Below are 27,080 nucleotides of genomic sequence, written 5' to 3'. Positions count from 1 at the left end.
CATCCATATCAGGTAAACCGTTTAGAAATTACATTATTTTTTGTACATAGTCCCCCCATTTTAGGGGACCAAAAGTACCGGGACAAATTCACTTATACGTGTATAAAGTTTTGTATTTGGTCCCATATTCCTAGCACATAATGATTAAATCAAGTGTGTGACTCTAAAAACTTATTGGATGCATTTACTGGTTTGTTTTGGTTGTGTGCACAATAGAAATTAATGGTAAATAATGTATTGCGTCATTTTGGAGTAACTTTTATTGAAAATAAGAATATAATATGTTTCTAAACACGTCTACATTAATATGGATGCTACTATGATTATGGATAGTCCTGAATGAATCATGAATAATGAGTGAGAAAGTTAGATGCACAAATATCATACACACCCCTCCCCCCAAAAAAGCTAACCTTCCCTGTTATTGTAATGGTGAGAGGTTAGCGTGTCTTGGGGGTATGATATTTGTCCTGCCGAAATGTGAATTTGGTAGAGAGGACACAGGGCGGGGTGCCTTGTAAGGATCCACCGACGGCGAGTGGGAAATCACCCATCGGACAATAAATTAGACGATGTACGATCACGAATATCCTACCAACGGCACATCAAAAACTGTAATATCTTATGTTTCACCGAATTGTGGCTGAATGGCAACATGGAAAACATGCTTTCTAAAACACGCTGCACTGGCTAGATAGAACAGCACACTCCGGTAAGATGGATGGACAGGGGGGGGGGGGGTCTGTGTGTATTTGTAAACAACAGCTGGTGCACGGAATCTAATGAAGTCTCTAGATTTCGCTCGCCTGAAGTAGAGCATCTCATGATATGCTGCAGACCACACTATTTGCCAAGAGAGTTTATAATTTATTTTCGTACCACCACAGACGGATGCTTGCACGAAGACCGCACTCAGTCAGCTGTATAAGGAAATAAGCAAACAGGAAATCGCTCACCCAGAGGCGGCGCTCCTAGTGGCTGGGGACTTTAATGCAGGGAAACATAAATCAGTTTACCTCATTTCTATCATCATGTTAAATGCACAACCAGGGCGCAAAAATAATTCTAGATCACCTTTACTCCACACACAGAGACACATGCAAAGCTCTTCCTTGTCCTCCATTTGGCAAATCTGACCATAATTCTATCCTCCTTATTCCTGCTTACAAGCAAAAATGTAAGCAGGAAGCACCAGTGACTCGGTCTATAAAAAAGTGGTCAGATGAAGCAGATGCTAAAATACAGGACTGTTTTGCTAGCACAGACTGGAACATGTTCCCGGGATTCTTCCGATGGCATTGAGGAGTACACCACATCAGTCACTGGCTTTATCAATAAGTGCATCGAGGACATCGTCCCCCCAGTGTCTGTACATACATAACCCAACCAGCAGCTATGGATTACAGGCAACATTTGGGATGAGCTAAAGGGTAGAGCTGCTGCGTTCAAGGTGCGGGACTCTAACCCGGAAGCTTATAAGAAATCCTGCTATGCCCTCCGACGAACCATCAAACAGGCAAAGCCTCAATACAGGACTAAGATTGACTCGTACTATGCCTGCTCTGACGCTTGTCGGATGTGGCAGGTCCTGCAAACTATTACAGACTACAAAAGGGAAGCACAGCCGCGAGCTGCCAAGTGACATCACTTCTATGCTCGCGTCGAGGCAAGCAACACTGAGGCATGCATGAGAGCATCAGCTGTTCCGTACGACTGTGTGATCACGCTCTCCGTAGCTGACGTGAGTAAGACCTTTAAACAGGTGAACATTGACAAGGCCACTGGGCCAGGCGGATTACCAGGACGTGTGCGCCGGGCATGTGCTAACCAACTGGCAGGTGTCTACACTGACATTATCAACATGGCCCTGATTGAGTCTGTAATACCAACATGCTTCAAGATGACCACCATAGTCCCTGTGCCCAAAAACACTAGGGTAACCTGCCTAAATGACTACAGACCTGTAGCACTCACGTCCGTAGCCATGAAGTGCTTTACAATGCTGGTAATGGCTCACATTAACACCATTATCCCAGAAACCCTAGACCCACTCCAATTTGCATACCGCTCAAACAGACGATGCAATCTCTATTGCACTCCACACTGCCCTTTCCCGCCTCGAAAAAAACCAAACACCTACGTGAGAATGCTATTCATTGATTACAGCTCAGCGTTCAACACCACAGTGCCCTCAAAGCTCATCACTAAGCTAAGGATCCTGGAACTAAACACCTCCCTCTGCAACTGGATCCTGGACTTCCTGACGGGCCGCTCCCAGGTGGTGAGGGTAGGTAGCAACATATCTGCCACGCTGATCCTCAACACTGGAGCCCCTCAGGGGTGCGTGCCCAGTCCCCTCCTGTACTCCCTGTTCACCCACAACTGCATGGACAGGCACGACTCCAAACCATCATTAAGTTTGCAGACGACGCAACAGTGGTAGGCCTGATCACCGACAAGACAGCCTATAGGGAGGAGGTCAGAGACCTGGCCGGGTGGTGCCAGAATAACAACCTATTCCTCAACATAATCAAGACAAAGGAGATGATTGTGGACTACAGGAAAAGGAGGACCGAGCACGCACTCATTCTCATCGACGGGGCTGTAGTGGAGCAGGTTGAGAGCTTCAAGTTCCTTGGTGTCCACATCACCAACAAACTAGAATGGTCCAAACACACCAAGAGAGTCGTGAAGAGGGCACGACAAAACCTATTCCCCCTCAGGAGACTGAAAGGATTTGGCATAGGTCCTCAAAAGGTTCTACAGCTGCAACATCGAGAGCATCCTGACTGGTTGCATCACTGCCTGGTACGGCAACTGCTCGCCCTACAACCGCAAGGCACTACAGAGGGTAGTGCGTACGGCCCAGTACATCACTGGGGCTAAGCTGCCTCCCATCCAGGACCGCTATACCAGGCGGTGTCAGAGAAAGGCCCTAAAAATTGTCAAAGACCCCAGCCACCCCAGTCATAGACTGTTCTCTCTGCTACTGCATGGCAAGCGGTACCAGAGCACCAAGTCTAAGACCAAAAGGCTTCTAAACAGTTTTTACCCCCAAGCCATAAGACTCCTGAACAGATAATCGAATCGCTACCCGGACTATTTGCATTGTGTCTCCCCCCCCCCACTCGCCAACCCCCTCTTTTACACTGCTGCTACTCTGTTTATCATCATCTATGCACAGTCACTTTAACTATAGGTACATATTACCTCAATTAGCCCGACTAACCGGTGCCCCGCACTCTGTACCGGTACCACCTGTAAATAGCCTCTCTACTGATATTTTATTGTTTTTTTTACTTATCTATTGTTTCCCTAATACCAATTTTTTTACTTTGCATTGTTGGTTAAGGGCTAGATCACTTTAAGATCTACACCTGTTGTATTCGGCGCACGTGAGAAATAAACTTTGATTTGAGCTTTTCATCTTTTATTAATTTGTAAAACTTTCTAAAAACATAATTAATCTTTGGCATTATGGGGTATTGTGTGTAGGCCAGTGACAGAAAATCTAAATTTCATCCATTTTAAATTCAGGCTGTAACACAACAAAATGTGGACAAAGTCAAGGAGTGATGAATACTTTCTGAAGGCACCGCAGCATAAAATCACACTTAACCTTCACTCTGATTTCTAAAGTACAAACTCAAACTAAGTGACGGTAATGATCTCATGCTCTGACACTTCTAGGTTTGTGGCTTCTCCTGCTTCTCCACCACATCGCTCTCTGCGTCATTCCCCATAGGCCTTTATCTCTTCCCCTGGGTTCCATGCCGTTCCATATCATCTGCTTTCTCTCAGGGAGATCGCTTAGGCCTACTGTTTGTTATGGTTAGCTGTCCCTCGCCATCGCCACAACAGGCCCTCGGCCCTACTTCCTGTAAGCGAGCCCAGATAACACACACTGTGGTGAGTTCACTCAGTCACTCGGTTATCTATCTCCTGGCCTGGCGACAATGGGCAAATCACACTGCTCCATGCCAGTGTGCCACCACACCACTCCACTTTAAAGGAAGATGTCATTTCCATGAGGTTTGTGGCTGAGCGGAGCCACTAAGCTAAAACATCCTGACCTGTCTGTCTGACTGCGTCGGCCTGCCCATAGGGCCACAGCTGAATTGCTCTCTCAGTTACACAACATGGGGCATGGTGGCACCTGTCACAAACCACTAAGCTCAAAGATATGTTTTTTCTCTTACAAACACTAGGCTAGGCTGCTTTTGACTGGCTATTACGTAAAGCCTATGTTCTTCAAGTGAGTACATAGGAAGATTGATTTGTACGCTCTGTGTCCTATTTATTATTTTTCTTAAGTCAACGTGGTCTATAACTTTAGGCTATAAAGGCCATCTTTAAGATCGGCTTGTTAAAATAAGGCAACAACTCAAGCTGTGCCCTGAAATGCCCTTTCCCTCTCCTCCTAAACTCTCCTTTTCATTCTTACTATGACCCATTTTAAAATGTTGGGTTTTAACACTCCCTAATGAAAGCTAAGCCACTTTCCAAATCAGTTCCCCCTTGAATTACAATTAGCCATTTTCAAGTTCAGCTACACCGTGTAAAATTCCTTTCACAATCAATGATCGCCAGGGTGACCGTGTTGTACGTATAAGATAAGTCACAATGTAGCCCAAAGATGTACATTAAAAGAAAGCACTATAATTAGGTGGATAAATCATAAGTATGTAATGCATAGGCTATGACTTAACTAAATAACATCTAGGCATTTGATTTACATGACAAAAATGCAGCACATGTGACAGCCCCTGAGACCACATGGTCAGGGGGAGAGCTGAGCACAAACTCAACATGCTGTGGAGTGGAGAGAAGAAAAGCTAAAAACAAGGTGTGTTTAAAGACTCACTGAGTAACCTCTGCAAATCCCTCTCCCCACCTAAAGCTCAATGGTGGCTGAGAAAAACTAAACACACCTCAGCCAAGAGTGCAGGCATTTACAACAAGACTCTGCAAAAGACGTAGCTACGTATTCACTCATTCCCAAACACAAATAGCCAGAGGCCTTCGCACCCCCCCCTCCCCCCCTCATTACTCAGAAAACACACACCACAGTAACCTGAAGGTAAACAACTAGCTCAAGTCAAAAGAAAAGAGAAGGAGAGAAATTAAGATTTTTTAAAAAGTGACCCAGTAAGAGATACACGCACCTGAAGCCCAGCTCAGCCTAGCGTTGGCCTGTATGTGTGTGTGTGAGACGTAAAGGAGCTCGGCAGTCAGTCAGAGGAGGAACACGCAGGTGCCAGGCAGCAGCCTCATGGAGTGGGCTGAGAGCAGAAGAAGTAGCTACAGTCCACAGACAGAGCACTAACTCCTCTGACAGGGTTCTGGGAGAAGCAGAACACCGCCAAGAGCTTTCCATTCCACAGGCAGGCTTGCTCTCTCTCCTTTTTCCTGCACTCTTTCACCGAGCTCTTCTGATCTCGCACATTTGCTCACGCGGAGGTACTCTAATCACCTCCCTCACAGACAGAAAAGAAACGTATGGCACTGAGAGAAGGACAGCCCATCACGGAGAGAAAGAGAGGGGGGGTGGTTATGAAATCAGTCCCCCAGGCACTGTGAATGGAGAAAGGGAGACTGTGGCAGCGGGAGGACAGTTCACAACGAGAGACCCCTCGTGGAGGAGCCTTGGGGAGCTTAGCAGCGAGCACACTTTAGGAACCGACATCCCGCATGCTTTACTGCACACAGGACTACCCCCTCTCTCCCTGGCAGAAATGGTTTGCTCCATGAGAAGCTGCTCAGTCACTGTTGCAGAGTTCCTCCCCCCTGAAATATAGGACACAACAGGAGAATGTATACAGTTCTCCTGAAAGCACTAACAGAGGCCTAACTGGGTCTGTACTGTATGACTCAATGCACCGCTTTATCTTCACTGTACTGTATTCTGAATGCTCTGCAAACCAAATTCAAATTACAGCAGTCATCAAAACAGAGGCAGTTGTAGAATTAAGGCACATCCACATATGTTGTGTGAAATGTTCAAGGGACCTCAAAACGTGGGTCAGTACAGTAAGATAGAGGCAGAGACACAGATTGTGTCATTTTAAAAAAGCAACAGTATACAGACAGAATGCCAACCATTCTGTGTTTGTTTCACGCCTCATTTGGCTACATCTCCATAGAAAGACACACACCCCCCACCACATTACCAATCTGATCCTCCTCATCATCGTCGCTAGAGCCGCACTTTGGCCTCCTGCATTTGTTTCTGTCTGAAAGGCCGGTCCGGGTTGGGTCAGAGCTGGCCCTTCACCACTCACCAGGTCTCATGTCTCCCTCTCACAGGCCCTCATTCTTCAGCTAGTCCCCCTCATATCAGCCTGCCTGACTGTCACACACACACACAGACATATCTGCTCACACTTCCAGACCTGCACTTCTCCTGCCCCCTCTGAGGCATCCACTTCCTAGTTCCTAATGAACATCAGGAAACGTCAATGGGTCATGGGTATAGTGCCATGCTGCTCTGTGCAGCAACACGTATGTGTATGTGTAGCGATAGGCCGTAAATCGCTCCCTGCAGGCTCCAGCTAGGTGAGACAGGTGGTAGCTATGCCTACGTGATTGCCCCTACCTACAGCTGGGGCGGATATAGGGACAGCCTCAGGGAAACCAGACTGGCCCCCTGCCCCTCTCAGAGTATTGTTCCACACTCTCACTGTTTACACCCCGATTTAGGATGTTTACACAGAGGAGGAAATGGCCCAGTGCAGTCAGACCTCTACAGCACTGCTACAGTGCAGCAGCAGTCCTCTCCTCAGGCTCCTAGCAGTGAGGCCCAGCCTAGGATACAACAGTACAGCAGCCTGCCTGCCAGAATGGCTAGGGGCCACAGCCAAAGTTATGGCTACAGTTCTGGTTGGCTGAGGCTTATGGCCAGAGATGATGTAACATATTATGCTTGGCTAAAGCTTATGGATAATGGCACAGATTATGGCTATGGTTATTGTAACAGTTGTGGCTGGGGCATGGGCGTGGGTTTGGGCTAAGGCAATGGCCGTAGCGTGAAGGGACACTTTTATGGCTTATGGCACCACTTAAAACTGCCGCTATGGCTTTACAGACACTTAAGGCAACAGTTATGACTACTGTTATGGCAACAGCTAGTACAGCTAAAATATGGTTCCAATTACGGCTAAGGAATTGGATACGGTGCGACTATTTCTAAACTTTGACGGCCCGGTGTAAAGTTATGGCTTCAAACCTTTTTACATAACAGGATCCCTGCAGTACAGAACAAGTGCATCAGTGGCACATATCATGCACTCACTCTATGATAACAGGCCAGGTATATAAGCAGCATTGCGCAGTCCCACTGACTTAATGATCCCTCTTAGCTTAATGATGATGAGACAGAGGAGACGATAAGAAGCTCATCAATACAATGCTCAGATCCTTGTCAGACATCTGGTGAGCTGTGAGTGTGACCCGCTAGGTGATTAGAGTAGAGAGTTCTGCCGTGGTGTGAGATTAGGAGCAGTTTTGAAGACAGACATACGCACACACGTGGAGCAGCAGGACGGGGGTGAGAAGTCACGGGCCTGAGGTGCAAACTGAGGCAGATGTACTGTGTGTGTGTGACATCTCACACTGTTTCACTAGCACTATAGCCCTCAGAGAAAAACACTCAAACTCATGAAACTACCATTTGGGCTGAACTAATTGGCTCTTTTAAAATTTGACTGAGGACCCATTAAAACGCTGACAGGGACAGACTCATCTCATGGTGAGGCAGCAAAGAGACATTGTCCACTAACTCAGCCACTTTTCTAAACAACTCAGAAGACTGTATTGATTCATTTAATTGACTTAAATAAGGCAATTCTGTTGACCTAACCCATGGTCATGAATGTGTAGACAGTACTCTTCACACTCTTTAGTTATTGATGCACTTAGCCTAGATGTAGGTTTAGGCCAAGCTTCAGTTGGTACATTTGTTTAAAAAAGGGGAAACTCTTTTTGCTAGAATTGTTTTGGAGTGTTGCCTTGGAAACACTGAAAAATAGATAGCTTACCTCAAAATCCAATAAATGATGGGGTGGGGTTGTTAACCTATAGGGAGTAACAGTATTAACACTAATAACATACCCTGTACTTACCTATACTTAGCTGTAGTTTAACAGTAGAAAATCATTGCTGCACCTCCAGAAACTGTATTTTAACTGTCACAACATTCACTTTGTTTTGTCTTTGTACAGCTGTCAAATTACCAAACACACTTGGGTCAAAAGTGCACATGAGCGTGGCAGGAGAGTTTCAATAGCAGGTACGCATTTACCACAAAGCCTACTTCATAATGAACCAGTTTTCTAAAAAGGACTGTTTGCTATGCTAAAAGTAGACCTTCAAGATTTAAGGTTCAAAGGAAAAGACAGCACTTAAACCATACAAAGATTATGTAATCCACTTGTGTTAAATACATAATCACTGTTAATGTAAATGTCATATGACGTAATTTGCCTTGGTGTTCTTCTAACGGAAAAATACTTAAACTTCGCCATAGGAAATATACAATATCCTGAAATGAATATAAATATAAAGTTGTACAAATTATTTAGTTATGCACCCAACATACAGTATTTGATTCAGTAGATTTCATTGCGCAGTACCATACAGTAGATGAGGGAGCGATACTGCGTAGGCTGGGTTAGATTTCACATTTCCATGGCAACAGCTGAGGGGCTGTTAACTACCAAATCACAGCTAATTTGTGTGTGTGGTGGGGGGGGGGGGGGGGGGGTGAAAATGTGCTGTGTTTCAGTAGTTCACAGCCCCTCAGATGTTGCCATGGGGGGGGGGGGGGGGGGTGTTCAACCTGATTGTTTTTCAAACCTCCTCCCCCCTTCTCACACAGCATGGGCACCTCAGGTAATAATAATCAAAAATTCAATCTGTGAAACGCCCAAACTATACACTGGCCTCCGTAGCAACATCAAGACCCTGCTCCCCCTTCTCGACCTGTCCCCCAGCCTTTGTACCGGAGGTAATATTAGCAGATTTTTATATTAGATTGGAGCCATTTATACACTGAAAAAAATACAAATAAATGTTGGTCCCGTGTATCATAACCTGAAATAAAAAATCCCAGACGTTTTACATTTGCACAAAAAGCTTATTTTTCTCAAATGTTGTGCACAAATTTGTTTACATCCCTGTTAGTGAACATTTCTCCTTTGCCAAGATAATCCATCCACCTGACAGGTGTGGCATCTCAAGAAGCTGATTAAACGGAATGATCATTACACAGGGGCACCATGCGTTGGGGACAATAAAAAGCCACTCTATAAATGTCACAGATTGGTGTGATTGGCATGCTGAATGCAGGAATCGGTTGCCAGAGAATGTAATGTTTCTCTACAACGTTTTCTCTACCTCCAACGTTGTTTTAGAGAATTTGGCAGTACGTTCAACCAGCCTCGCAACAGCAGACCACGTGTAACCACGCCAGCCCAGGACCTCCACATCCGGCTTCGTCACCTGCAGGATGGTCTGAGACGAGCTACCCGGGCAGCTGATGAAGCTGTGGGTTTGCACAACTGAATAATTTCTGCACAAACTGTCAGAAACCATCTCGGGGACACTCATCTGCGTGATCGTCGTCCTCACCAGGGTCTTGACCTGACTGCAGTTAGGCATTTTAACCGACTTCAGTAGGAAAATGCTCACCTTCAATGGCCACTGGCATGCTGAAGAAGTGTGCCCTTCACAGATGAATCCCGGTTTCAACTGTACCGGGCAGATGACAGATGTCGTGTGGGCGAGCGGTTTGCAGATGTCATCGTTGTGAACAGAGTGCCCCATGGTGGCAGTGGGGTTATGGTATGGGCAGGCATAATCTAAGGACAATGAACACATCTTATCGATGGCAATTTCAATGCACAGAGATACTGTGAGGAATTCCTGAGGCCCATTGTTGCCATTCATCCGCCACCATCACCTCATGTTTCAGCATGATAATGCACGGCCCCATGTCACAAGGTTCTGTACACAATCCCTGGAAGCTGAAAAAGTCCCAGTTTTTCCATGACCTACATACTCACCAGACATGTCACCCATTGTACAACAGCGTGTTCCAGTTCCCGCCAATATCCAGCAACTTCACATAGCCATTGAATAAGAGTGCGACAATATTCCACAGGCCACAATCAACAACCTGATCAACTCTATGTGAAGGAGATGTTGCGCTGCATGAGGTAAATGGTGATCACACCAGATACTGACTGGGTTTCTGATCCACTCCCCTACTTTTTTTAAAAGTTATCTGATCAATAGATGCATATCTGTATTCCTAGTCATGTGAAATACATGGATTAGGGCCTAATGAATTCATTTGAATTGACTGATTTACTTATATGAACTGTAACTCAGTAAAATCTTTACAATTATTGCATGTTGCGTTTATATTTTTGTTCAGTGTAATTAAAAAAACAACGGCGCAAACATCAGCGACAGCAGAAGTAGAAAAAAAAACTGCCACTGAGCTGAGCAAGTCAACCGTCAAAACAACGGTAAACAACTCAACAATCGAGAGATGGAATGCTGATTGGGTGGGGGTCAAGACCACTCAAGATAGTGCCACCACAATGTTCCGTAAAGCTTTCCGCGAAACGCCAGTACCTTTGACATGCAAGAGCTTTCACAAGCTTTTGCAGAAAATGTTTTCTAGGTAGGCCAAGTTCGGTTTAGTGATCGCAAATGAAAATGCCCTGGAAATGCCTCAAAATGCCCCCGAAAATGAGTTCACGAGGTCAAAAAAATGCCATTGCAAAAAAGTTTCTTTCCTATCCTGTATGGAGCATGACTCCTATCAGCATATCCTAGTTTGGTTGATTCTGTGCTACAGAATTGTGATTACATGCGACAGGCAGCAGCATATATAGATAGATACAAGCCTCATTGGTATTGTGTTGTTCCTGCACTGAACACTCCCTGTATGGACAAGGGGTTTAGCAGCACAATGACCTGACCTGTCTCTCTTTGTCCCCCTTGCTCATCTGTAAGGACTGGCTACCAGGGTGTAAACAATATAACAGTGACTAAGTCAGTCTAGTCAGGTTTCTGCAATATTGTTCTATCAACTTCCTATTGATCACTGCTAGAAGAAAAAAAAGATCATACCGAGGACATTTTGAAGTATTAATATTCACTCTTTCAACACACTGTAGGGGAGAAGAGTTGAAGAGAGTTAGATGAATAAGCTAATTGATCAATCAATCCAATATGTCTACGAATTCATGATAAACCGGGCCTTTATCCAGAGAAAGCTAGTTAAGGGGACAGGCGAGGAACCCCGCCTATGTAGCAAAAACATAGACCGGAACCAGGGGATGCAATTGAGTACAGTATATATAAGGGGAAGAAGGGGGTCACAGTTACTTGATCTAGGGCTCCAGAGGGTGACTCATGGGCGGGGCTGCTGTGGTGGTGGTCCTCTGCTCTGAGGGGGGTGGTGGTGGGGCGGGCAGGATCCAGGAGAGGGGGCTACGGCGCCAAGGCCTCCCTGTCATGCAGCACCATCCCACTGGGGGAGGAGGTAGCGAGCTGGACCTCGAGAGAGAAGGGAAAAGAGAGAGAGACTTTAGTGTTTACTAGAGGAGCATCTGGGACAGGCTGACAAGATGAACGATGCTTACTGGTCCACCATGCATGGCAGCTGCTCAAGCCTTCAGCTAATTGAAACTTCTGGCACCTCTAGCACCGAGCCAGTGGCGCCGTTCACGGGAGCAAGCGCCATGAACCGCGTCGCTTGCAAAATGGCTTGCGTTTTGCCCCCCTTCTCCCATTGAGGTCTATGAGACATTCGCCGCTTACCGTGGCACGTTTGTGACTATATGTGATATCAGCCTATAGCCTACAGCTCATCCCTCCATGGTGAGGAAATATGACATCACTGACAGGCGATACATTGCTCCCCATCTGCCCTGCTGAAGTAAAACCAACCAGACTTTACAACAAATAGGCTAATAGATGCTCTATTAGAATAAAATTGAGCCTAAAGGAGTGATACCACCCCCGCTACAAAACCGTCTCCAGACACAGGAGGCATGATGCAGCAGGCAGTTAACACTGACTGATGTTCCTCTCGCACTTCACCTTTTACAACATCCTGTACTTTGAACTTTGGGGGTGAGATTTTCACTACCGTTTCTCAAATCTGTTTCAAATGACTCCTGAGGGCACGGATCCAGTCAGCAGATGCTACTGTATGTGAGAAGAAAGAAAATGTTCTCTTCACCACAACAAGTTAAAGGGAGGCCCATGGGAGTCAGTCACACTGCCTGCCAAACCACAGCCAAGCATCTCACTCCCGCAGTACAGTTCCACTGTAGGAACGGTTGTCTCAGTTCCCTTCCTAGCATGCCCTGATAAAATAATTAATGGGACACTGGGATCTGGTTCTTCAGCTCAAATCAGTGAATGCGCCACAGCGCTCTCTTCCCTCGATCTCTCCCTCTATTTCCTTCCCTACCCCCACAAATTCACACAGCCTGCTGCACAAGCTTTTTTCCAGGGAGAGGAGAATGTAGGTCAGCTCTCTGACGGCTGTGGAGGCACAGCTGAGCACCCGCTCCATTCCTCTCCACCACACACACACAGAAATCTGATCATCCTCACAAGGTTTTGGATCATGCTTGTCCATTAAAAACACCAATGTAAAATCAATCTTACCATTTCATCACTATAATATTACCAAAATAATTTAGCCTATATGAATATGAAGCTTTTCGCCTTTTAACCCATGCACACTAATGCAGGTGCCTTGGGTTAAAAAACGAATTCCTCACTAAGCTTGTGAAAAGGAATGCTTTAAACATAACTACACTGAAAAGGCTGTCGAGAATGGTTGTGCTTAAATGTACATTTTAGGCAGATCTTAAAAGACCTGGTCTGATTTAGCTCCCACCACATTCTCTACCTACATTATGAATATGCTTTAATATTAAAGGGGCAGTCAGAGGTTACTACATCTATTTTAGGACTAATAGATGAATGATATGTACCCATGGATTCTTAAAGAATATAAATTAGAAATGTCTCTTGAGCTTAGTTCATCTGTCGTACCCCACCAGAAACCAAAATAAATGCTTGTTTTACTCCAATGTTTGTAAACAAAGTAAATGTAAACAAACACTATATAGCTGCAAAACATGGTCAAAACTATAATTTTGATATCATAATCAGTCCTTGCATCCATAGCTCTGTATATGAGAGTGGTGATGCTTCTCCAGCCCCATCCCTCAGCTTGTTACCGAAACAGGGGTCAGGGAGTCACTTTGTTATTGTTTCAAATGCTGATTGACACTTTAAGCCTACAAATCAAAATTATGTCACAAATAGTTCAAAATGAATCTATCCTAAACCCTGACCATCTTCCCCTCTTTTATGACACATGACTGACACATTGTTATTGTATTTCCCTGTCTCCCTCTTCTGAGAAATGCTCAAATCAAGGCCATGGCCATATAAATTAATCTGCTACTGTGCTGGAATGTTGCAGGTAACAAGGTTGTCTATTCTTGCGACATATTGTTTATTACCCAAACCCACCCACCGTCCTAATGTGTGATACATTTCTTACTCTCTTTCAGCAAGAGGAAATAAATCCAGACGGGGGAAATAAAGAGTATTAAGATATGATAAAGGAGTGCAAACTAGTAGTCAAATATGACCTATTTGTTCCGGAGCTTGATAGCAGTGCGACAACCAAAAGCAAATGAAACTGCTGGTGAAGAGTACCAACTTTGACCTGCATAGCTGAGGCCTGATTGCATTGACTTCAGTCTTTTGACCAATCACATCATATCTTTTCACATTAGAAATTTGTCAGAGCTGATCTAATTGGTCAAAAGACCAATTAGTGAAAAAAAAGATCAGAATTAGGCTGCATGTCTAAACACCGCCAACGAGGCCTAGGCAAGTAGCCTATAGCCTACACACACACTTTTTGCTCAGCCTATCCTAATTGCACTGCATTTACAACCAAATATGTGCATAAAGAAACCCAAATTAAAATATGGATTCTTAGATCCTCCCCCACAAAACTAATAAGAATTCAATACATTTCCTAAGGGATAATGAAGAGGATATGCATTCTATAGAAAATAATGAACGATGAGGAAGGTGTGTTCTACGACACGCTAGCAGAGTTGAACTAAGCTTCCACGGAGTTGCCTTATTTTCCAGAGAACGCATAGAGCCACGAGTTGATTATCCCTTTTATACCATGGCTATAATTTAACACAATTGCAGCTAGAAATGTGTTCAACATCCACTGAAGTAGCTATCAAGTTCACTAGATAGTGACAGTAGTTGCATTGGTAACCAAACAGACTTGCTAGTTTAGCTAACCAAACCATCAGTCCTAGCTTGCTATTATAAACATCTGATTCAACAATGCCAATGTTTTCAATTTGACTTTTGTTTTCAAAAGCAGCTCAAACATAAAATGAACCATAGCCATTGAATTCTACCATGCAAATAGAGCCCCACAGTGGAGGTGTCATAATACCCATAAAACCCAGCGGTCAAACAGGGACATGCTTCCAATCATTTTGCCACCATTCATTTTTCATAGGGACCTTTAGAAACACTTAAAATAAGGGCTGTGTTTCATGTAGGCTAACCCTGGCAAGATGTTTTGCTAACCATGTACATCTCTCTAGGACAGGGTGACTTATCAATTTATTTGGCTCCATTTACTCTCAGAATCGAAAATGCTAATTAGTATCAAAGTAGACATCATGCAAAACTAAAATCCCAGCACGCCACCCCAATTGACACCTTTGCTGACAGGTAGTGTCAATTTAAAACTGCCACAGGAGAGTTCACAGGATTGTCAAATTTAAAGAAATGTAGCCAATTTATTAGATAGTTAATCCAGAGATTCTTACCTTTGCCTCGATTTGGTAGTGTCGTCCTGATCATGGCATTTGTAGTTCTTTGATAGCCATATTAGCATTTAATTGGGGGGGGGGGGGATACAGGCTTATATATTGATCAGACACCTTGTCCTAGAGAGATTTACACAGTTATCAAAACGTCACGCCAGGGTAAGCCTACAAAAAACACAGCCCTTACTTTAAGTGTTTCTAAAATACCATATGGGGAAAATGAATGGTGGAATAATTATTAGAACCATTTCCTTGTTTGACACTAGGTTTTATGCCTCATACTGTGTTACTCTATAAAGGGAACTAATGCATGCTCTAGAATGCCAATCAAAAACAATGATTCAATAATGCCATGGTATAAAATACTATGTGTAACAAAAGACCGTCCACAACTGAGGATAATGTCACTACATGTACTTGAATTTGACTGAAGGCAATGCCTCACTGGTGGTGTGGCCAAAGCAACGTCCATAATTCCATAATTGAGCCTCACCCTCCAGTCCAATCACGCAGTTGCAGGTGCAAACCTGTCAATGAAGTTACCATCGTCACAAATTGATCCCTAATTGATTAGCTACCGTGGCCAATAAAAATACGCCCAATTCACCATGTATCAATGGCTAGGTAGGGAGAACTTTGACTTCCCAGCGTGGTCGCACTTAATCCAAACGGTACTATAATGTTTGATTAACCAAATAGGGCCACTAATGTAGCTAATGAAAACAATTAATAGAATCGAAGGTTGCATTTTAAGTACAGATAGTTCGCCATCTGGCAAACAAGAGGCACGTGCTCTACTACTCCATAACGAGACATTTCCAATCACATCTACTGGGTCAAGGATTCAACGTTGGCGATAGCTGTCTTCCTTACATGCAACAAACTTCTCAAACAAATCAACTTGTTTGCAATCTCACAAATTAACGTTTTAATATATCGGTATCAAATACATGGTTTCAATTGAGTGATTTATTGGAAGGTCAACGTTAGCTGGCTAACTGGCCCACTTCACGTTTGATCCTTCGCTACTAGCTAACGTTAGCTGGCTTGTTCGCAGTCCGCGGCTAAATCTGGTTTAGTCCAAACTATTTTGCGGCAGTTCTGCAGGGTGTTGTGCTGACTTACCTGCCTAAATCTCCGTATACGTTGGTGTTTATCTTCTGTATTTATTCAATTCCAATGCAATCGGTCGTTGATTAAAGTTAGACGCTCAATTTCCATGCATAAATTGGCTAATTCGGATGTAAATATTTTACAGTAAAGCCCGTAAATTGGGCGGCCAGTGCCAGCTAGTTCGGGTGCCTTGGTTTTCTGTTCTGCCGCTCCATGAATCAATGTCTTCCACACGCTATGGATAGTGTGGTCTGGCGCTGTAGTTTGACACAAGCCAGGGAGAACATGGTTGTTGGCTAATGTTGACAAACAAGCCTGCGAGTAAAAATCACACTATTGAAGCTAGCGAGATTAGCAATGTTAGCTAATTCAAAGCCAGTTTCAAAATAATGTCGCTGTTTTCAGCTATACATTACTCCGTATCTCCTTCAAAAATTAAGTTATTACGAAACCCAATTTGCGCCTTTGAAATTGTCATTCACGGTTTACTAATATTTGACTCTTTATGTCGCGTAGCTCTCTCCCCTCCGCCATTTTCAACATGTCGCTACACAAACAAACAATGGTAGCTCGTGCACGCACAATGACAGCAAATAGGCTCGTTCCTGAGGAGAGGGCAAAGAAGCAAGCTGTACTTGAAATGTCACCATAGAGATGTAAAACAGTTGCACGAAAATCCTTTTATAGAGCCTGTGGTTTTTTGTTATGAATGTTGTTTTTTACAAGCATCTGTGTTGTACCTCGGAGATGAAGTTCACATAGTGGGATAGCTCTAATTTGGCAATGAAGTCAGTTTGAACAGTTCAGATTATTTATCCATTTATTTCGTACACATACTTTACATACACATTGTCATGTCAGAAATATATTCAAGACAATACCTATTGTTTTTAGAGAGAGACTGAACACTTGTTATTGTTTTTCGCTTCGCACGCCACTAGGTGGCAGATTAGACATAGCAAGGCTGGGGAGTCTTCGACGTAGTTTTTCTGCGACAGCACATATTTTTACGCGGATTCGTGATGGCAGAACAGGATTCTGAGTACGTATTTGTTTACATGTCGATCTAAGTGCATCCTTTGCTAAATTAATAATATTCATAAATTCTCTAGTTTAAATGTAACAGTCCAATATAATTCCGTTAAGCCGTGTATTTGTCTGAAAGATAAGTAATACAGGGCGCTAGATAAATGGGTCAGTTACACATGATAATCCCATCAACCGGAACTATGCAAACATGACATTTTACGGTTTCGACACAGGTAATACGACACAATCTGCAAACAAATAATTGTGCAATGTGACCAGAATGGCATGTAACTAGTTACTTTTATTTTCGTTTGCCTTCAAAGACTGGCTAGCTAACCTCATTTCACTCAATCAGATCCGAATGTCATGCATTTTTTGTCACAGCTGGATAGGGGAATAATCTTGTCAATAGACCCCTTTCTATGTTTGCAAACATTGCCGCACGAGGGCGATGCGCCCAAATTGGAGGCAGTACAAGGGGGAGTTTCTTATGAGTGCATTTAACACTACTTTTGGATTTTAATGTTCGCATGAATGTCACGCTTAATGTGTTGGTCATCGCAAATCAACTGCATTATACTTAAAACACTTCAACCAGTAAAATGGCTCTTTGGCTAGCTTTAGCTACAGCCTATATCAGTGAGCGTTAGCATTCCAGCCAACTGCTGCAAATACCACTCTTTGCGACTGTTCAATCAATAATCAAAACATAATTGTAAGCGTATGAGAACCCCCAAAACTTTGTTTTGTTTAGGCGTAATAACGTAAATATAGGCTGTTGAATTGGCGCAGATGGCGACGTCTTTCTTACAGCCACCAAGAGTCGCTCGCATCTGTGCATGACGTCAGTGTCATGTACTGGGAAGTAGTCTATAGTTAAGTGTGCTTTGTCATTTTTGTCTTACCATTGTATAATCTGTATATAAGTGTTGAGATGTATTTTTATGTTCTCTTGTGCATTTATTTTGTTCGTATTATCTTATCATTTCTTATTGTTGCATTGTCGAGAAGGAACCAGAAAGTGTGCATTTCGTTGGACGTGTATACCATGTGTATCCTGTACATACGACTAATCAAACCTGAAACGTGTTTAGAGCGAAGAGGGTGATAAAGTTGGTTCCTACCTTCTGAAGAAGAGGAAGGCCTATCAAAGCCACTGAGGCAAAGCGTGCACTTCTAGAGAAGAGAAAGGTAATTAGCTGTGGTCAGTTTTACCATAGTGGTCTTCTAATAATTTACCATGAACGTTTTGATGAAGTTGTTGAACATCAACAAGTGTAGATTGTACTCATCCAGGTATCCAAAGGCAAACCCTTGAAGTTCAAGCGCTTGGAGGACTTCCTGAAGGATCGCCATAAAAAGCATCACGATGAAACCCGTATCAGGAGATCAGTTCACAGACCAGCTCCAGCCATGCCCTCTGCAAAGAACAGACTGGCCTTCACTGTCCGCATCAGAGAGTGAGTGACTGAAATCTGTAGCTACATGATCTGATTGCAATGGTGGCGCAAATAAAGCTGTTGGCAGCCCTTTTTGAGCTAATCTTTTATTCAGATCCCCATTAGCTGTTGAAGCAGCAGCTATTCTTCCTGGGATCCACACAATATAGAACATGAGAAAACTATTGTACAAGAACACCACAACCAAAGAACACGACTACTTCAAAAAAATAACCAGACTAAGAACAACAAAAAAATAAACACTATTCTCAAACCATTGAAGTGCTTTGATATGTAGACACTTTAGGCTGTTGCAGCTGAAGAATAGAGCTGAAAATGTTGTGTTCACACACCTATTGTGTATACTCACAATGGAGTAGTGACTATGCACAATCATCTGGAATACACTTTCATCAGTTCCTCTTTAGTGGTCTGGCTGAATATCGAGGTAATATTTTCATATTTTCTCTTTGTGCAGGATTAAAGGAGTCAGTCCCAGAGTTCAGAAGGTGGTCCAGATGTTACGACTAAGAAAGATGGCTATGGCTATGTTGAAAATGGTTGAGCCTTATGTGGCATGGGGGTAAGTAAGAGGGGAGGGTCTGACTTGGTGAGAATGAAAAGCTTAGCAACTTGATGTAATGAGGTGACTCCACATTGACGTTGCCGCTATCATTTCTTATAACCGACAATAACTTTTGAACACCAGATCGGCAGTTACTTATCTCAATTCCGCCTTCAACTTCGACTCATCTGTTTAGTCACTTGATAATAAGATGGATGACTTCCGATCGCGGATTTGCTATTAAAGGGACTTGTAACTGCAATATTCTCTGCTGTTCTGAAACATGACTTTCGGACAAGATACCCCCCATGCAATGTTCCCTCTAATATTTTTCGGCACTGAGAATTTTAGGTCTGCTGCGCGCAAACTTGTGAACCTTGTGAAATTTCTGGTGTGCGCTTACTGTGAACAGTGAGGCTGTACCCAATTTAATTTACAGTTTTAAGTGGCCAAGTAGTGTGGGCCTACCATTAAAAAAAAAAAATAACAATGGAGAAAATGCATCCCATAACATCTTAACATGGAAATAGCTGTTCTATCATTCAGCCTACAGTAGTAGCCAATGTGTGGTGTTCAATGTAGGCCTACATTCCGTGAGACTTAAAAAATTAAAATTAAAAAAAACATGCAAGGCTTGACATTAACCTGTTTATCCACTTGTGTTTGATGCAAGAAACCACTTAACAAAATTCCTTATTCCCATACCATTATTCCAGACAATCAGACATATTATGCTACACTCTGCCTATTGGCGACTTCGCTTATTCAAGCATGTCTCAAATAACAACATTGCCCCATTTTAAGAAATAAAAAGCTCTACCTGACTCTTTTCAAAGATGGCTAGAAATATACATGTTTAGTGCCAATGTTGGAAGCAATCAATCCCACATTGCTGACTATAAATTAGCTATAACTGGCCTAATAACTCACTATCTAGCAAAGAATATGAACAAAAGTGCACACGTACACTCCCTACATGCAGCTCTTTCTTTGATTGCAAAACAAGCACATAATAATCGGTGCTGCTTATGTTGTAAAACAGTTCAAAGTGAATGGCATAAATCCATATGTGTGACTCACCACCTGGATTAGGTCTTGTAGCAACATTTGAATTTCAGTTTATTTTTACATTGGATAAAAGTAGAGACTCTGAGCTACGAAATGGTATATCATACACTGCATTTGAGGAAAGAATGGGAAAGTAATTATGCTTTGAATGTCTTTCAATGTTTTGGTACTACTATTGGAGAGCCCTTTGTCTACACCCATTCAACATTGTTCTCACCCTCTTAAGCCTTAGCCCCACCCATCTCTTTAAGAGTTGATCTGAGCATTCTGTACTAACTTGCCAGCTACTTCCAGACATTTTAAGAGAGAGAGAGAGAGAGAGAGAAGAGCTCACGGAACATTACTCACCCTAGCAGAGCTGGTTAGGCTGTTATGTAAATCCAGAGCGTTGGTGACAGATTGTCCGTTGTAAATGCAGAGCGTTTCGCCTTCAGAGCGCACACTGGATGCTCTGGCCAATAAGTAAGGTTGATCCAAAAGCTCTGACCTCACAACGACAGTCAAGCACCCAAGCTAACTGGCTAACATTGGCTAGCTACTTCCAGACACATAATGAGAGAACACCCCACTCTGACCATTTATCCAGTGCGTTGGTGACTAATTGTGCTGCTGGCAACAATTTAATTATCCTTTGTTGCCGACGTTTACTGACACGGACATATTCAACAGGTATTGAACGTTCAAAAATTAATCAGTTATTCTGCGCTCTGGCACACTAAGACGAGTATTTTGTTAAAAAATGTAGCTAGATAACATTTTCTACGTTCTAACGGCTCTCCTGTGAAGTCGTGACTTGCGACATACGCCTAGTTTCCTGAATCGGGTCACATATAGCAATGGTCTATTTGCATATAGGCTTACTGCAGCTTTGATTGGTTATGGTGCACTGGTCTGTGTAGAGTACGGGCCTGAGTTGCAATAGAATCCTACTCTGATGCGCTCTGCCACAAAAATCTCTTGCATAGCTCGTTTTTGTTTTGGTATGTTGCATTGAAAGTGGCTATTGCGTTAATTTGATCACAATTCCCAGGGTAAAGGGAAAAGTTAATTGTGTTAACTAACATGAGAAAACTCAAGAAAGTTGAGTGGAGTTCAATCTCGTGCTTCTCTGAACGGGCTGATTTTTCTTCTGCCCAGCAGTCCTCGGGGAGCTGTGCTCCTGCGCGCAGCTTGGAGGGAACATTGCCCCAATGGCTATCCAGCTTGATGGCTTCTCCATTCACTAAGCGGACTGTCAAGGAAATTGAGAGGGGGAGGAGTTTACCTCATCAACAACAAATGGTTTTCTGACTCGAGCACGGTGGAAGTCTCAAACCATTGTTCACCAGTTTTGGAATACCTGATGATCAAATGCCTACCCTTCTACCTCCCGAGGGAGTTTTCAGCTGTTATCATGACTATTGTATACATTCAACCTCAGAACAAGAAAAATAACAAATGATAAACAAGCAGGAAAACTTGCACCCGGAGGCTGCTTTTCTTGTTGCCGGCGATATTAATTCTGCGTCATTAAGACACGTGATGCCCAACTTCCAACACGTCTCCTTCGCCACTAGGGGCGATAAAGTCCTTGACTACTGTTACTATACCCACAAGCAGGCATACAACACCCTCCCTCATCCCCATTCTGCAAATCGGATCATGTTTAGCAGAAGCTCAAACAGGAAGTATCTGTGACTTGCTCCGTTGAGAAATGATAATCGGAATCAGAGATTATGCTACAGGACTGCTTTGCTAGCGCTGATTGGAATATGTTACGAGACTCAACGAGCTCACCACCTTCATTAGGAAATGCATCGGCGATGTCCCCACAGTGGCGGTTCGCTGCTTCCCCAATCAAAAGCCCTGGGTTAACACTGAGGTTGGTGCTAAGCTAAAGGACAGGGCTACCGCGCACAGGGCAACCAACCTTGAGGCTATGGCTGAGGACGGGATCAAGTACAAGAAGTCCCACTAAGACCTCCGCAGAGTCATCAAACGAGCAAAAGGACAATATAGGAATAAGGTGGAATCATATTCCAGACTCCGACTCCCGCATGTGGCAGGGGCTACAGTCCATTACAGATTACAAAGGAAGACCCTGCCGTAATCTTCCCAACGATGCCGCTCTACCAGAAGAACTCAACATCAATAACAGCATACTGTGCTGTGCGTCAGGGCCTCCACCGACTCAGAGGACTGGGCGATTTCGCTCTCCTAGGCTGAAGTGAGTAAGGTCTTAATCAGGTCAACACTCGCGGGGCCGGACAGTATTCCAAGATGCGTTCTCAGAGCATGCGCAGAACAGCTGGCAGGCATATTAACATTTTTGACCTCTTTGTCCCAGTCTGTAATCCCCACGTCTTAAACTGACCACCATCCATCATTCCTGTTCCTATTTAACTCTAAGGCGTCATGCTACAATGACTACCACCCTGACGCACTCACATCTGCAATCATGAAGCGCTTTGAAAGGCTGGTTATGGCACACCCACTCCATCATCCCAGACACCCTGTACCCACTCCAATTTGCATTCCGCCCCAACAGATCCATAGATGACGCAATCTCAATTGCACTCCACTGCCCTCGCCTAGATAAGAGAAATATCTATGTGAAAATGCTGTTCATTGACTACAGTTCAACGTTCAGCACCATTGTCCCCTCCAAGTTCGTCACCAAGCTTAGGACCCTGTGACTGAACACATCCCTCTGCAACTAGATCCTGGACTTCCTGACGGGCCGACCCTAGGTGGTGAGGGTAGGCAACATGCCCTCCTCCATGCTGACCCTAAACACGGGTGCCCCACATGGGGGGGGGGGGTGTTTACGCCCCTCCTGTACAGGCCCTGTTCACCTATGACTGCGTGGCCATGCATAATTCCCGACATCAAGTTTGATGACGACACGACGCTGGTAGGCTTGATCACCGCGACAATGATATATCCTACAGGGAGGAGGTCAGTGACCTGGTAGTGTGGTGCCTGGACAACAACCTCTTCCTCAACATCAGTAAGATCAAGGCGCAGATCGTGGACTGCAGTGGAGCGGGTCAATAGCTTCAAGTTCCTCTGTGTCCAAATCACTAAGGTCTTAAAATGGTCCACGCACAGTCAAAGGCGCAACAGCGGTGTGAAAGGAAAATCGTTAGACTCCAGTCACCAAAGCCATAGACTGTTCTCTCTGCTTCCGCGCGGTACCAGTGCATCAAGTCTGATGCCAATCGGCTCCTGAACAGCTTCTATCCCAAGGCCATAAGACTGCTAAATATCAAACAAAGTGGCTACACGGACTGAGTTGACCCTTGTACACTATGTGACCAAAGGTATGTGGACACCTGCTCAAACATCTCATTCCAAAATCATGGTAATTAATATGTTGCTATAACAGCCTCCACTCTTCTGGGAAGTCTTTCCACTAGATGTTGGAACATTGCTGCGGGGACTTGCTTCCATTCAGCCACGAGCATTATTGAGGTCGGGCACTGATGTTGGGCGATTAGGCCTGGCTCGCAGTCGGTGTTCCAATTCATCCCAAAGGTGTTCTATGGGGTTGAGGTCAGGGCTCTGTGCAGGCCAGTCAAGTTCTTCCACACCAATCTCTAGAAATCATTTAGGTGTGGACTTCGCTTTGTACGTGGGCATTGTCATGCTGAAACAAGAAAGGGCCTTCCCCAAACTGTTGCCACAAAGTTGAAAGTACAGATTTGTCTAGAATGTCATTGTATGCTGTAGTGTTAAGATTTCCCTTGACTGGAACTAAGGGCCTAGCCCGACCATGAAAAACAGCCCCAGACCATTATTTCTCCTCCACCAAACTTTACAGTTGGCACTATGCATTCGTGCAGGTTGCGTTCGCATGGCATCCATCAAACCCAGATTCATCCATCGGACTGCCAGATGTCAGAGCGTGATTCATCACTCCAGAGAGCGCATTTCTACTGCTCCAGGGTCCAGTGGCGGCAAGCTTTACACCACTCCAGCCGAAGCTTGGCATTGCGCATGGTGAACTTAGGCTTGTGTGCGGCTGCTCGGCCATGGAAACCCATTTCATGAAGATCCCAACAAACAGTTATTGTGCTGACGTTGCTTCCAGGGGCCGTTTGGAACTTGGTAGTGAGTGTTGCAACCGAGGACCGACCATTTTTGACACGCTACGAGCTTCAGCACTCGGCGGTCCCTTTCTGTGAGCTTGTTTCCTACTACTTTGCAGCTGAGCTGTTGTTGCTCCTAGACGTTTCCACTTCACAATAACATTAATTACATTTGAACCAGGGCAGACTTGTTGGAAAGGTGGCACTCTATGACGTTGCCACGTTGAAAGTCTGCCAATGTTTGTCTATGGAGATTGCATGGCTGTATGCTTGATCTTATACACCTGTTGGCAATGGGTGTGGCAGAAATAGCAGAATCCACTAATTTGAAGGCTTATCCACATACTTTTGTATATAGTGCATTTTATTTTTGCACTGTCTATGCACACTCATGCACAGTCATTTACTGACACACATAACATAAATACATATTGATACTGACCCTACACACGTGCGCACACATTCACATACAAATATGTACGCTGCTGCTACTCTATCATATATCCAGAGGCCTAGTCACCTTACCCCTATACCTATCTACCCCTATCACTCCAGTATCCCTGCACATTATAAATATGGTATTAGAACTGACCCTGTATATGGCTTACTTTCTCATGTCCTGTTTGTATTTCTTGTGTTTTGTTCTACCTTATTTTTACATAGAACAAAAATATAAACCATGTAAAGTATTGGTCCCATGTTTCATTATCTGAAATAAAACATCCCAGAAATGTTCCATTTGCACAAAAAGCTTATTTCCCTCAAATGTGCACATTTGTTTTCATCCCTGTTAAGGAGCATTTTACCTGACGACAGGTGTGGCATATCAAGAAGCTGATTTAAATCGCATGATCATTACACAGGTGCACCATGTGCTGGGGGCAAAAGGCCACTGTAAAATGTGCAGTTTTGTTACACAACAAAATGCCACAGATGTCTCAAGTTATGAGGGAGCGTGCAATTGGCATACTGACTGCAGGAATGTCCACCAGAGCTGTTGCCAAAATACAGCGTGTTCCAGTTCCCGGCAATATTCAGAGACTTCGCACAGCCATCGAAGAGAAGTGGGTCAACATTCCACAGGCCACAATCAAGTCTGATCAACTCTGAGAAGATGTCTCGCTGCATAAGGAAAATGGTCACACCACGCCCCTTTTTTATTTATTTTGATGGATCTGTGACCAACTATCTAATCCCAGTAATGTGACATCCATAGATTAGGGCCTAATTGACTGATTTCCGTATGAACTGTAACTCAGTAAAATCTTTTAAATTGTTGCATGTTGCGTTTTTTTATATTTTTGTTCAGTGACAAAAGTTCAGTGATGCTGCATTGTTGGGTTTAGAGCTTGCAATGAAGACATTTCACTGTACTTTTGCATGTGAAATTCACTTAGAACCAGCTGGTTTGACAGTGTATTGTACTAACGATGGTGAATTATTCACACTAAACAGGTTTCCCAACTTGAAGTCTGTTCGTGAGCTGATCTTGAAAAGAGGACAGGCAAAGATTGACAAGCGAAGGGTCGCTCTCACAGACAACACACTCATTGAGCAGCATATGGGTAAGGATCAATTTATAGTATGTATTTTTCATCAGTCTGAAGTAACAAGTCTTGATACATTTAGTATGTGCTTGTCAAATTTAGCAAAACAAATGTTGCATCACGCTCAGATCATGCAGAAAATATGAAAAGGTGGTTTTCCGACAGTGATTTTCATTGAGATACATGTACAATGTTTACATCTCCTCTCAGGCAAATACGGCATCATCTGTCTAGAGGACCTGATCCATGAGATCTACTCTGTGGGGATGAACTTCCGTGTGGTCAGCAACTTCATATGACCGTTGAAGCTGTCTGTGGCTCGTCACGCTGCCAGGGACAAGGCAGGTCTTTTGAAGGACATCGGCAACCCAGGGCCCAGAGGGACGGACGTTAACTCAATCATCAGGCAGCTCAACTGAGGCTGCACGACAGACACTTTCACGTCATACTTTTTCCTAGAGCCAGTGAGTAACTTTATTTTATTTTTTTCATAGGCTACTCATTGCTGGTTCTGTAAGTAATTTCCTTCATGTCTGCAAGATTATGAATTGCCCAGTGTGGCATGAGAATACTTTTATTTTTTGATCCCTTACAGATTCATAAGGATTCAATTAAACTTTGTCTTACCACCACTGGGACCCAGCTGGCAGAGTTCATACTGGGCCTGATCAGATCAGGCCTGACTGACCTGATCAGGCCTGACTGCATCCCAGGGTGCTGCAATGCAGGGACATGTGCTATTTGTGCCAGCAACATTTGATTTGTCTATGTATGCATGTTTTAATTTCGGTATATGAATGGTTGGAAATGTAAGACATGTTATGCATATTAAAATCTACAGTAGAGCATGACAGTAAGTATACATCGAGGGACTTAAAAGGGGGTACAAATCTGTCTCGCTGCTCTGCATCTTATCAGGGTGGTCTGGTCCAACATTTTCATTAAAGAAGGGGTGAGTAGAAGAAACAAAATCACATTGCCTTTTGAGAAATGACGATTTGAATGACACCACACTGAAGATGTAGTTGATAAAGCCCTGACCATCCACAATGTGTCTGTATTGATGTACGGTCCTGATGCTGGAGTAAGAAAAAAAGATACCTGGATTCGGCAGTATTGAATGTTTTGAAATGTTGAGATCAAACATGCCTTTCTGACATGTATACTTAAAAATATAAATGCAGCATGCAACAATTTCAAAGAGTTAGTTCAAATAAGAAAATAAGTCAATAGAAATAAATGAGGCATCTGCTTCGCATGGAGTTGATCAGGTTGTTGACTGTGGCCTGTAGAATGTTCTCAATTCTCTTCAATGGCTATGCGAAGTCGCTGGATAT

General features: G+C 43.8%; 2 protein-coding genes across 4 annotated transcripts in view; one reads left to right on the top strand and one right to left on the bottom strand.

The window, feature by feature from the left end:
- Nucleotides 1-16,619, bottom strand: part of LOC139582924 (nuclear receptor coactivator 1-like) — an 81,267-nt gene extending 64,648 nt beyond the window's left edge. Inside the window, exons 1-2 of one of the 3 annotated variants that reach the window (XM_071413396.1) lie at nt 16,038-16,619; nt 11,398-11,568 (exon numbers count right to left, since the gene is read on the bottom strand). The gene's annotated coding sequence lies outside the window, so the exon portion shown is untranslated. Of the gene's footprint in view, nt 1-5,165; nt 6,740-11,397; nt 11,569-16,037 lie in introns of those variants that run through there. The other 2 variants (XM_071413397.1, XM_071413398.1) reach the window with 2 other exon arrangements.
- Nucleotides 16,620-26,038: 9,419 nt separating this feature from the next.
- LOC139582925 (sodium-dependent multivitamin transporter-like) overlaps nt 26,039-27,080 on the top strand; it is a 32,892-nt gene continuing 31,850 nt past the window's right edge. Inside the window, exon 1 of the mRNA XM_071413402.1 lies at nt 26,039-26,207. The gene's annotated coding sequence lies outside the window, so the exon portion shown is untranslated. The remainder of the gene's footprint in view (nt 26,208-27,080) is intronic.

The sequence above is a fragment of the Salvelinus alpinus genome, chromosome 8 (genome assembly GCF_045679555.1).
Source record: "Salvelinus alpinus chromosome 8, SLU_Salpinus.1, whole genome shotgun sequence".
NCBI classification, from domain to species: Eukaryota; Metazoa; Chordata; class Actinopteri; order Salmoniformes; family Salmonidae; genus Salvelinus; species Salvelinus alpinus.
This window is presented reverse-complemented; position numbering and strand designations above follow the sequence as displayed.